Source organism: Nematolebias whitei, chromosome 5 (genome assembly GCF_014905685.2).
Source record: "Nematolebias whitei isolate Nwh7 chromosome 5, NemWhi1, whole genome shotgun sequence".
Classification (NCBI taxonomy): domain Eukaryota; kingdom Metazoa; phylum Chordata; class Actinopteri; order Cyprinodontiformes; family Rivulidae; genus Nematolebias; species Nematolebias whitei.
The window spans coordinates 21642468-21653517 of NC_056502.1; positions in this window are offsets into that span (position 1 = coordinate 21642468).

Consider the following 11050-nt stretch of genomic DNA (forward strand, 5'->3'; position numbering starts at 1 on the left):
TATATATATATGTATATATATTACAATTACATAGATGTTTAACAAAATGCAGAAAATCGCATATACTTTATTCAGAATTTTCTGGGGAGGACCCCCGCTCCGCCTGCTATGTGCATTCCGGCATCGGTTGGTTTACAAATCAAGTCCTGTTTCTTTGTATGACTACTTCTGTTATAATTCTGTTCAGTTTTATGTAAAGAGTTTTATGTAATAATTTGAAGAAGTTGTAAAAAATTATTATATTCATTATGTAAATAGGTAAAGTTTTAAAGTGGTTTTTGATATTGTTAATTTCCGCACAAATTTAATTTTTGGCAGTTGAAATTATTATTTTTTTAAATTAAGTGTGTCTTGAATGAAAAATACCCCGTGTTTAAACGTATAAAAATTGGATTAACTATATTAAAGAAAGGGTCTTAAGTATTTATGTTACACAAAATGTAATTGCATTAAAGAGACAAATTGAAGAAATTATTTAATAACCATAAGGGTTATGAGGGGGGTCCCTAAAATGTTTTCTCCCCTTTAAGGGGTCCCTGAACCCAAAAAGTTTGAGAACCCCTGATTTTAACCACAATGGATTGTGAAATATTAACTTTGTGCATGCCATAAGTAACTATAGAAAAAGGTAAATGACTGACTTAACCTGATACAATGATGGGCTCAAATCTGGGAAGGCATCAGCAAAATAAGTGGGAATAAAAATGTAAGGGAGATGGTTAAACGTAGAAGATTGGATAAACTCTTATACAGTTCTATCCCACACTATTCATTCTGTCAGATAATCTGGAAGAAGCCAATGGATGTCTTCCACTTTAGATTAGGGAAATAGTTTTTTGTACTAATAAAACGTTTCATTATTGTACTTTTCTTTTCATTAAAAAAAAGAAGTCCTCTCGGTTCAGTACCGCTGCATTACTAACCTCCCTCTCACAATTTCTGCGTAGCATCACCCCAGAAATCTGCCAGTAGCTGTTGATGTAGGATGCTAATTAGTCCAAATCACTGTGACTTGATCAAAGACACATAGCTAGAAGCTTGCCAGTATGGATTTTCTCCAGATCATTATCACAATATCTAAAGTCCAACGTCTTCTCTAGGTAACTAGGAGGTGCAGGGATGCAGTGATATGTACCGTTTAATGAAATTCCTTCAGCCAGTCCATTACGTTGTTTTTTTTTTAATCATCCACTGCCATGTTAGTAAGTTTACCTTGTTCATGCATCACAGTCTTATCTGAACATTTCACACACATTACTAACATAAACTAAATAAAACAGAGCTCCAGGGGGTTGAGAACCAATGAAGCGGCATGCATTGAAGGTTTGTGCCTCCTAATGTTCCCCTTGTAGGTTTATTTGCTGGTCCACCAGGTACTGATGCAATCAGGACTGTGTAAAGAAGGCTTTGCACAACCATACGAGCTAAAGCACGAGAACTATTTGTTTTTTTTTCACCTTGATCTCGCTTTCATTATGTTGTTGCTCCAAAGGAATTTCAAGTCAACAATACGCCCACAGTGGTGTGAGTGAAGGTGAGTAATAAATGTATTCTGCCAAACAAAGAAACGATAGAAGATTCCACCATTCTTTTTCCCACGAGCCATATCTTTTGTTCAGATTTGCCTTTGTCAGGTCTTTCGCTTCACGTTTGACTTAAGGAGAAGCCTATTTATCACTTGTTGCTATAAGAAGCAGACGACAGTGTAAACGCCAGTGTCTTTATGTGTATTTGTGTGTTTGTCTGTCTGTTAGCAAAATATTCTGAGACGCGAAGGTAGGATTTTAATGAAACTCTCAGAATTTCATCGTTGGCTGTACAACTACAACTGATTACCAAGATATTCAAGATAGCCACCTCCGCTAATCAAACTTAGCCAACACAAAAATGACTAGAACATTGTCAGTTTTAAAGATATAGAGCTAAAATTGGATGTGGTTGTAGCCAAGAGTAATCCACAACACATACTTTAGGTGCTAACAGATTGTATGAGAGCTTTGTTTAAAACGTTTGCGATAATTGTTCAAGTCAACTCTGTGGGTCTGGTAGAAAAATATCTAACGAGCCACCTAACGAATGTAAATGAAACTCTCAAGCGTGTCCTGAATCTTTCACAGGGTTCCCTTCTAGTGGCAACATCTTCCTAGAAAAGCATCCAGGTGTCATCCGTTTCAGATGCCCAAACCAGTCCAACTTTCTCTTCTCTACATAGAAGAGCAAATGCTCTACTCCAGTTTCTTCCAGATAACCAAAACCCTTACACTTTTTCTAAGGGAGAGTCCAGCTACCCTGCAGAGAAAACCCATTTCGACCACTTGTATCTGAGATCTCATTCTTTCGGTCACTACCCAGAGTAGATGACTTTAGGTGAAGATAGATGGACCAGAAAATAAAAAGCTTTGCAGCTCAGCTTCCTCTTCAACACAAAGGGAACTCTCAGAAAGTAACATTTACAGATTACTTGTTGGAGTCAACTGTTTTTAAGAAGGATGCCACAGCTAATCAGCCTTAGCAAACACAAAAATAGCAATAACCTTGTATATTTTACAGATGCTGAGCTTAAATGTGGTGTAATTGCTGAGTCGTCCCCAATATACACTTTGAGCACTAACAGATAACACAAAATATTTGCTTAAAACGCTAGCATTCAGTTGGCAGCGATAAACATTCCTTCAAGGATTGTTCAAGGTTTTTGTTGTTTTACATGTGGTACATGAGGTGGAACAAAATTGTGTGCTCAAGGTCCCAGCTACACCCAAAAATAGCAAAAAATATAAAGTATAAAAAAAATAGTATACAAGGATCTAAGGTATACGCTAAACAATAATAATGTAATATAATATGGTGTTTTGCACTATTAAGTGTTTAGCATATTCTTAGTTTAGCATATTTCTTAGTTCATATCTATGATCTTATTACTGTTTTTCTTTACAATTTATACTTTTGTTGGATGTCAATGGGACCCAGTGTGCACAGTTTCGTTCCACCACATGTACCACATGTGATGGCAATGGCAATAAAGAAAACCTTGACCTTAAATTAAACAGCAGCCTGAACATGAGTCTGTTGTGAGCAGATGAGTATGTATACAGTAACTTAAGGTAATAAATGAGCAGCATGGCTAATCAGCAGCATGGCTAATCAGCAGCATGGATAATCAGCAGCCCAGATAAAGTGTTAATAAAGTGCTAGTTAGGTTATTACATAATGATCTACAAAAATAAATCAGAAAACTTACAGTTTGTGTATTTGTATTTTTCTCCAAAATTAAATGGAGAACAAATGTCAACAAACCACATTTTTGTCTACGTAGCTACGGGACATCACCATGTCAGGTGTTGCTGTGGAAACAGCTTTAAAAACAGCAAAAGTTGAGCTGCAGATTATGACCATCAATCACCCAAGTTCATAGTGACTGGCAGGTGTCGCCTCTTTTCATCTCATTTTTATCATCTACTTCTTGCTCACTGGCTGACTGGCAAATGAGATTTTAAAAACCAAAACGCACGGTTTGTAATGTACCATCTAACCTTTGAGTTCTGCTGGACTTTTGTAGCAATTGTAGAGGGCATACTGTGGTGTTTTGACCTAAAGTCTCTCCAAAAGGATAATGAGCCTCATGGCTGCCCAAATGAATGGCGTGGGTGGCGAAAGTTCAGTCTGTCTTCTCATAATGAGCTTCCATCCTTTCAAAAATAAGCCTCAAGGCTTTACCAGCCTTTTAATTTCCTCTGTATAAAAACAACAATGGACAAAAAGCAGAATTCAAACATGCAAATAGCCTAAAGCGTAATCATGAACACCACAGCCTGGAACAGTTTGACTAAACAATAAGAAGTGCAACACCAGCTGACATTTTGAGGTCAGCGTCACTCTGCTCTTCATCTCCGGCTCCTCGGCATTCCTGATTAGCTGTAGTGACACTGAGGGGGGGCCACATTATAACTGTTTGCCCACGGAGCTAATTAAGAGCGACACGCAAAACAACAAACAGAACAACACATCGGCTGCTCCACATCTCCTCTGAAGGTGCTGAGCAGAACGAACACGCCGCTCGGTCGACTCCCGCCAACCCTCGGGCGGAGGTGCGCCTGCTGCAGAGATGGTAAGGCACGTGGCGATTCTGGCCGTCAAGCTCACGTCATCTTCCCAAAGTAGGCAGGGAACAGAGGTGACCGAGGGAGACAGTTGTTGCTGCACACTGCTGTATGATGGGTGAATAAGCTGTGTGAGAGTGTGTGTGTGTGGCGGTGGCTCTGAGGGAACCAGATAAGGGTTAGACAGGAGGGAGAGGACAGTCACTCACAGTACAGCAACTTTTCAAGCGCACGCCTGTCAAGCACGGACTCCTGTGACAGCCTCACTGCACTCGTAGTGAGCTACTTATTCTCCCATGGTCAGGAGTACAATGACTGTTCTCACACACCCCCACAAAGACCCACCTCTGAGAGCCACAGACGTTTAGACATACTGACTGGGAATAGTAGAAATTCCCATTTCTGCGGTGGAGTAACACAGACAGGAGGAACTCATCAAAACCATCACATGGAACACGTCCACGAGCATGTATTCAGTGAGAAATTAAATAAAAAAAAACAAGAGAGATGACTCCCCTAAATTATTCCATTTGGTTATACAAAAAGAGCTCATTTAAACTTGCTCATCTTTTGTGCAAGAAATCATTATGAAAGGCTGCTGAGAAAAAAAAACAAAACAAAGTGATAATGGATTGTAGAGACAAAACACATGTGGAACAACGTGGATTCAGAACACCTACTTGTCTCACCTTATTGTTCTCTAATTAGCAGAATGAACAGGTGTGAACTCGGCCCAGTGGAATGGATTGGGATGGTGTTTGCTTTTCGCAACGAGCATCAGTCTCCATTTAGAGCTCAGCAGGGTCGAAGGAGATCTGGCACTTGGACCTGCAGCCTCTCTGAGCCCCGTAATGACAGCTCTCAGCCAAAGTGATTTTTATTGAGACTTTGATGTGACCACTAATGGCTGCTGACAGATAGGCTCGGCTCCCAGCTCATCACGGCGCTTCTTATTGTATTTCCCCCAGTCTTGTAAGAGCCAAGCTCTGACTTTACCAAGAATTGATCTGATCGGATCTTTGGCTGTTCTGTTAAAGCTGCGATAATCCATCCAGGATTAATGAAGATTCAGTTGTGATGCAGCTCCGGCTGGTGACATTAAGGTTGAATTCCATCTCAGCACCTGCCCTATACTTCTCAATCCAACCACTACGTTTTGAGCATTCACATCAGGGGATAGGAGAGACCCAATAGTTTTTGTTGTAAAGGTAAAGCGTCTGCCTCTTAAAACAAAGATTTTTGGAGGTTGCATGTCAAATAAAGAAAGTATAAGCTCCACTAGCACAACAAATCAGAAGTATAATTTTTTTTTTTATTGTTGTTAAAACTATACACTATATAACAAAAAAGGTTGAATCATGTCATCTGGACTTCGTTTTTTTTTTTTGTTAAAAAGAAACGTTTCGCCCCTCATCCAAGAGGCTTCGTCAGTCTGAGGCCTAGCCATCTGGTATTACCCAGAAGCCACCCTGACTCTTGTGTTTCAAGCCTGCCTCAGATACCCCTGAAGTCTGGCCTTTTCACTAATGGTTTCAAAAACACAAAGTTTGTTTTCTCATATACCTGGATGACTGAGAAAACAAACTTTGTGTTTTATACACTATATACCTCATCTCTTGCACAATGAGCACTGCAGGTTACCTGCACCGACAAACAGGTAAAGGAAATGGAGGAATGCATTATTGTCACAAGTGTTGTCGTTTTTAGTTTGATGTATTTCACTGTATTATGTTCAGGATGAGAGACTACGATGAAGTGAAGATTCGATGAGTCTGCTGGCTTCTTTAGATAGAGAACTTTGGCGCTATATAAATAAACTGAACTGAACTGAATTAAAAGTGCACCACCGAGAGTTGATGACACATGGGCTTCCTGAAGGGATCCCACACTTAGTACGGGTATATTGAAATTATTAGCATTATTATTACTTGTGTTTTTTTAATTTATAGATATCTTGATGATTTCCCTCTTCCTCATTTGCTGATTAGAGACAAAATGGAAAATTAAAGCCACTGGTCACAACACACCACCCATAACTCTTTGTGCTATAGTCACATTCAGATGTCCTCAGTTAGGACTAAAACAAATCCACAAGTATTTTTCCATTAACAATTTAGAAACAAACTCTGTTAGTATCCTGATGCATGCTCAATAATCCAGGTAGAAAAATCCAAAAAAGTTCAATCTGGTCCTCTGGACATTCAAAAAACAAAAAACAAAACAAAGCAAAAAAATATAGAAACGTTTTGTTTTTTGTTTTTTGAATGTCCAGAGGACCAGATTGAACTTTTTTGGAAACTCTGTTAGCAAACTCTTGATTTATTGGATATGTTTTAATGAAATGTTCAGAGAATAATTATTGGATGTCTGTTTAAAACTCATTACCTTTTGAAGCCAAACCCAATACGATATGGTCACCACCAAGCGATCATAGAAAACACAAAAATGGCTATAACTGAGACATTTTCTCTTGTGTTAAACTTTTAAACGATTGCAGATGAGTGTCATTCAAATCACATACGCCATGTGGTATTGTTTTAAGGTTTTTGTACATTCAACAAAGTTTGTGAGAAAATTATCTTGTGAGTGACTGGATGGGTTTTCATGAAACTTTTAAAGAAATTATTCATTGGATTTACATCTACAACCATCTAAGCAAAAAGATGGAACACCGCAGCTTACTTACATCAGCCAATGCAAAAATTGGTTTAACTCACTCTATTGTCCAGATATTGGGCTAAAATTTGACGTTGTTGAAGCTGAGAGTCATTAATTACTCATACACTGAGATTTTGCTTGATATCACATATAATATTATTTTCAAGGTTCGACCAGTACATCTACAGTCATTTTTCAGCATGGGATAATCCTAGTCTAAAACTATGGCATGAAAGGTGCAGGCGATGTGCATTCCTTCAAGGAACGCCAGAGCTTTAAGAGTATGTTTTCTGGTTGCTATCATTGTGGTAATGTGTTGGGTTGAATTCAGGGTTAGCAGTCAGCAGTAGGTTTAAAAATATTGTTGAGGATAGAGGATTTGTTCTATCTATGTGCTGCCTCATTGTCTGCAGTAATCCAGATGGTGCACTACTGTCTATTTTTGCTCCGATATTGAGAGTGTCATGTTTTTTTTTTTTAAACCCTGCAAATGAGTGTTAGGACACCCATTGCTTTTTATATGTTTTTCTGTCACCTAAGGAAAAACACAACCGATCATTTTATCCATGAAACCAGAAACACACACACAGGCGTCGTCTTTATATACCTCAAACGTGAACACGAAGCGATACAGACAGCTAATTTTCAATGCAGACTGTTTATTTTTATTGCTTCTACCCTACTTGAACTGTGGCCTGAGCAGCCAACCATAATATTTGCCATGTGGCAGTCACAACCAGTTTGAGCCTTCGTTCAGCCCAGTCCGTGCACATTGAGTTAACAGGTTTCAGCTGCAGTGAGGGCATGTCAGCCCAAGAATGCACTAATCAATCTTTTTTTTTCACTCCAGGCACACTCGGGTTAGACCGCAACCGACCATCAGCATCTTTCCCTCCTACAGTTTCTTCTTCTTTGCTTTCTCTGGGTCTCTTGAGCACATAATGTGGGAAATGCTTAATGAATCAGACAAGCTGTTCACATGGATAATAATGAGCGGGCTTTTTTGGATGAGGGGAACCACAATTTCTACTTTCCACTCAAGTACTTGAGCTAGTGTTGAAACAATAATGAACAGTGTCAGGCAGGTCTTTGCTTGATGGTAAAAGGTCAGTGCATCACCGGTTCTCCATGCTGTAGAACAAAGTACCTGCTCTGAGGATGTTCCCCGGATTACTACTTCCATTCCCCATGTTTTGTAAATCTATAATGTATGTTATAGATTTTTTTAATTGATTTTATATTTACGGTGTTTGTTTTAGTATTGTTGAGCATTATATAAAGTGGTCTTAGTTTTTTTTTGTTTGTTTGTTTTTTGGGGTGGGGGGGATAATATGGAGGGTTTGCTTTACTCCATTTCAGGAGAGCAACCTTGTCTGTTCATTGAAGTGTTACATTAAGGTACGGCAGCTGACTCGGGACCCGAAAGTCCCAGACTCGATCCCCAGCCACTCCCACATGTCGTGGTGTCCCTGAGTAAGACACCCAATCCTTAATTGCTCCCCGGGCGCTTACATAGCTGCCCACTGGTCCACCTGGGTGTATCCCAGGTGCAATGCAGAGAACTAATTTTGCCACTGTATGGAAACATACAATAATGACAAACACATAGCACTTATTAAATGAAGGTTTTACGGTAGTTGAGAGGCTAGCGTCTGTAGCACAAACATGAGCATGTAATCTGTTGCTATTGTTGATGTGGCTGTTATGCTTGGGTTAGAAGTGAGTTTATGTCAGTTTTCAACATGATGGGTTTAGATTGTCCAGATAAAAATGCAAAAGTGGCAGTCCAACATTTTGCCAAGTTGCAACCAATTTTCAAAAAACAACATTAGGCGTCTTTGAAATGTTTTACCCATGTGATCTTAAGTCTGAAACATATGTTCATTTATTTATTTATTTCGGCTGCTCCCTTCCTCAGGGGTCATCACAGCAAACTAACTTGAACAAAGCTTGGCAACTGTTTTTAAGCAAGGTGCCCTTCCTGATGCTACCACAGCTCCACTGTGTGGTGCAGAGAACTGAAGTCTAGGGCACCTGGAAAAGATGATGGTGGGATTAAGGGCCTTGCTCAAGGGCATAGGGTGTAGCCTTTGCGCAACCACTTCCCATACACACACACACACACACACACACACACACACACACACACATATATATAGTCCTCCAGCTGTAATGTTAAAAATCTTGGTGTTATTTTTGATCAGGACATGTCTTTTATCCCCCACATTAAAAACGTTACTAGAACTGCTTTCTTCCACCTGCGTAATATCGCTAAAATTAGAAACACCGTATCTAAAAATGATGCAGAAAAACTGGTTCATGCATTTGTGGCGTCTAGACTGGACTATTGTAATGGTTTATTATCTGGGTGTCCAAATACTTCTTTAAAAAGTATTCAGTTAATCCAAAACGCTGCTGCCAGAGTCTTAACTGGAGTTAGTGGGTGAGATCATACCTCTCCAGTTTTATCCTGATGCATGCTCAGTAATCCAGGTAGAAAAATCCAAAAACGTTCAATCTGGTCCTCTGGACATAAAAAAAAAAAATAAAAAAAAAAAAGCAAAAGAATGTAGATACGTTTCGTCTTTCATCCGAAAGACTTCTTCAGTCTGAGGTGCTGTATTCAGCTCAGTCTTATAAATAGCACCTTCTCAGAGTGGATCAACCAGTTTGCTGCTGACAACCAAAACCAGCTGCTCACATGGTCAAGAAGGACCATCAGCCTTACAGTGGATCATTAGCACACTGATGGCTGTTTACTATTCACAGGGGGTTGAGTGATACTAGCAATAACAGCATTGTAAGAGGGGGACAGTTGAACCCAGAGGCCTCCACCCCTGTTTAATGATGGACGATTTCTTTTCACAAAGATGGCCTCCTTTACTCCTCTCTCAAACCATCGTTCCTCTCTGTCCAGGATGTGAACATCTTCATCCCTGAAAGAGTGACCGCTGGCCTGGAGATGAGTGTAGAATCCGGAGAGACCAGATTGAACTTTTTTGGATCTCCAGTTTTAGTTTCTCTCCAGTGGCTCCCTGTCAAATCCAGAATAGAATTCAAAATCTTACTTCTAACCTACAAAGCTCTCAACAACCTAGCTCCATCTTATATTCAAGATCATATTGTTCCATATTTTCCTAACAGAGCACTTCGCTCTCAGGGTGCAGGTTTACTTGTGGTTCCTAGAATTTACAAAAAACAGAATGGGAGGCAGATCCTTCAATTATCAGGCTCCTCTCTTGTGGAACCAACTTCCAATTTCTGTCTGTGAAGCTGACACATTATCCAGTTTTAACACTAGGCTGAAGACTTTCCTTTTTGCTAAATCCTATAGTTAGGGTCGGCTTGGGTTTCCTGAGCTGTCCCTTAGTTATGCTGCTATAGGCTTGGTGCATTCACACCAGCCCTGTTTAGTCCGCTTTAATCGAACTCTAGCCCGTTTTCCTAGAAAGTCCGGTTCGTTTAGGAAGGTGTGAACGCGCCATCGAACTCTGTCATGGAACAAAAAAGCGAACTCTGGCCCAGGCTAAAACCTAGGTCTCGGTCCAGTAGAAGAGAACTCCAGCGCGGTTCAAGTACAGTGTGAATGCAAACAGACCGGGCCCCGCTCCACAAGCAAGACGTGGAGTACAGCACAGGGCAAACAAACACGCATTTCTCTGACCTTATATGGAGCCGTCAGCTGCCTTGTGTGAAAAACAATATTCTCCATGATCTTCTGTCTCATCTTCTGCTCATGCTGTCCATTTTTGAAAAATGACAAAATATAACTCCTAAAACTGCTAAAACTTGATGCCACTTCGTTTTTATTTTTATTTCCAGAAGAAGAAGACGAGTCTTCCGAGGTTTTTGTGTCGTTTCTTTCAGTAGTTCTTGGTGCAGCGCCCCCACAGGCGAGCGGGGGAATAGGTTGGTTCAACAGGTTGGCTCGACTGCACAGTGCAGTGTGAATGCAAACGCACCAGCTCAAATGTAAACAAAAGCTCATGAATATTGGTCCCGAACCGAACAGAGTCTACCAGACTATCAGGTGTGAATGCACCCTTAGGTCGTTTTCACATCTCTTTCAGGTACACCTGGACCTATATCTGGATCTACCATTCTGTGTTCGTCTGTCTCTCCTTCCTGTCCTTTCAAACCAGACGGTCAAAGCAGATGGCCACTTGTCCTGAGCCTGGTTCTGCTGGAGGTTTCTTCATTTTAAAAAGGGAGTTTTTCCTTTCCACTGTTGCCACTGTGCTTGCTCAGGATGGGAGACTGCAACGAAGCCAAGATTCAACTTGTCTGCTGGATTC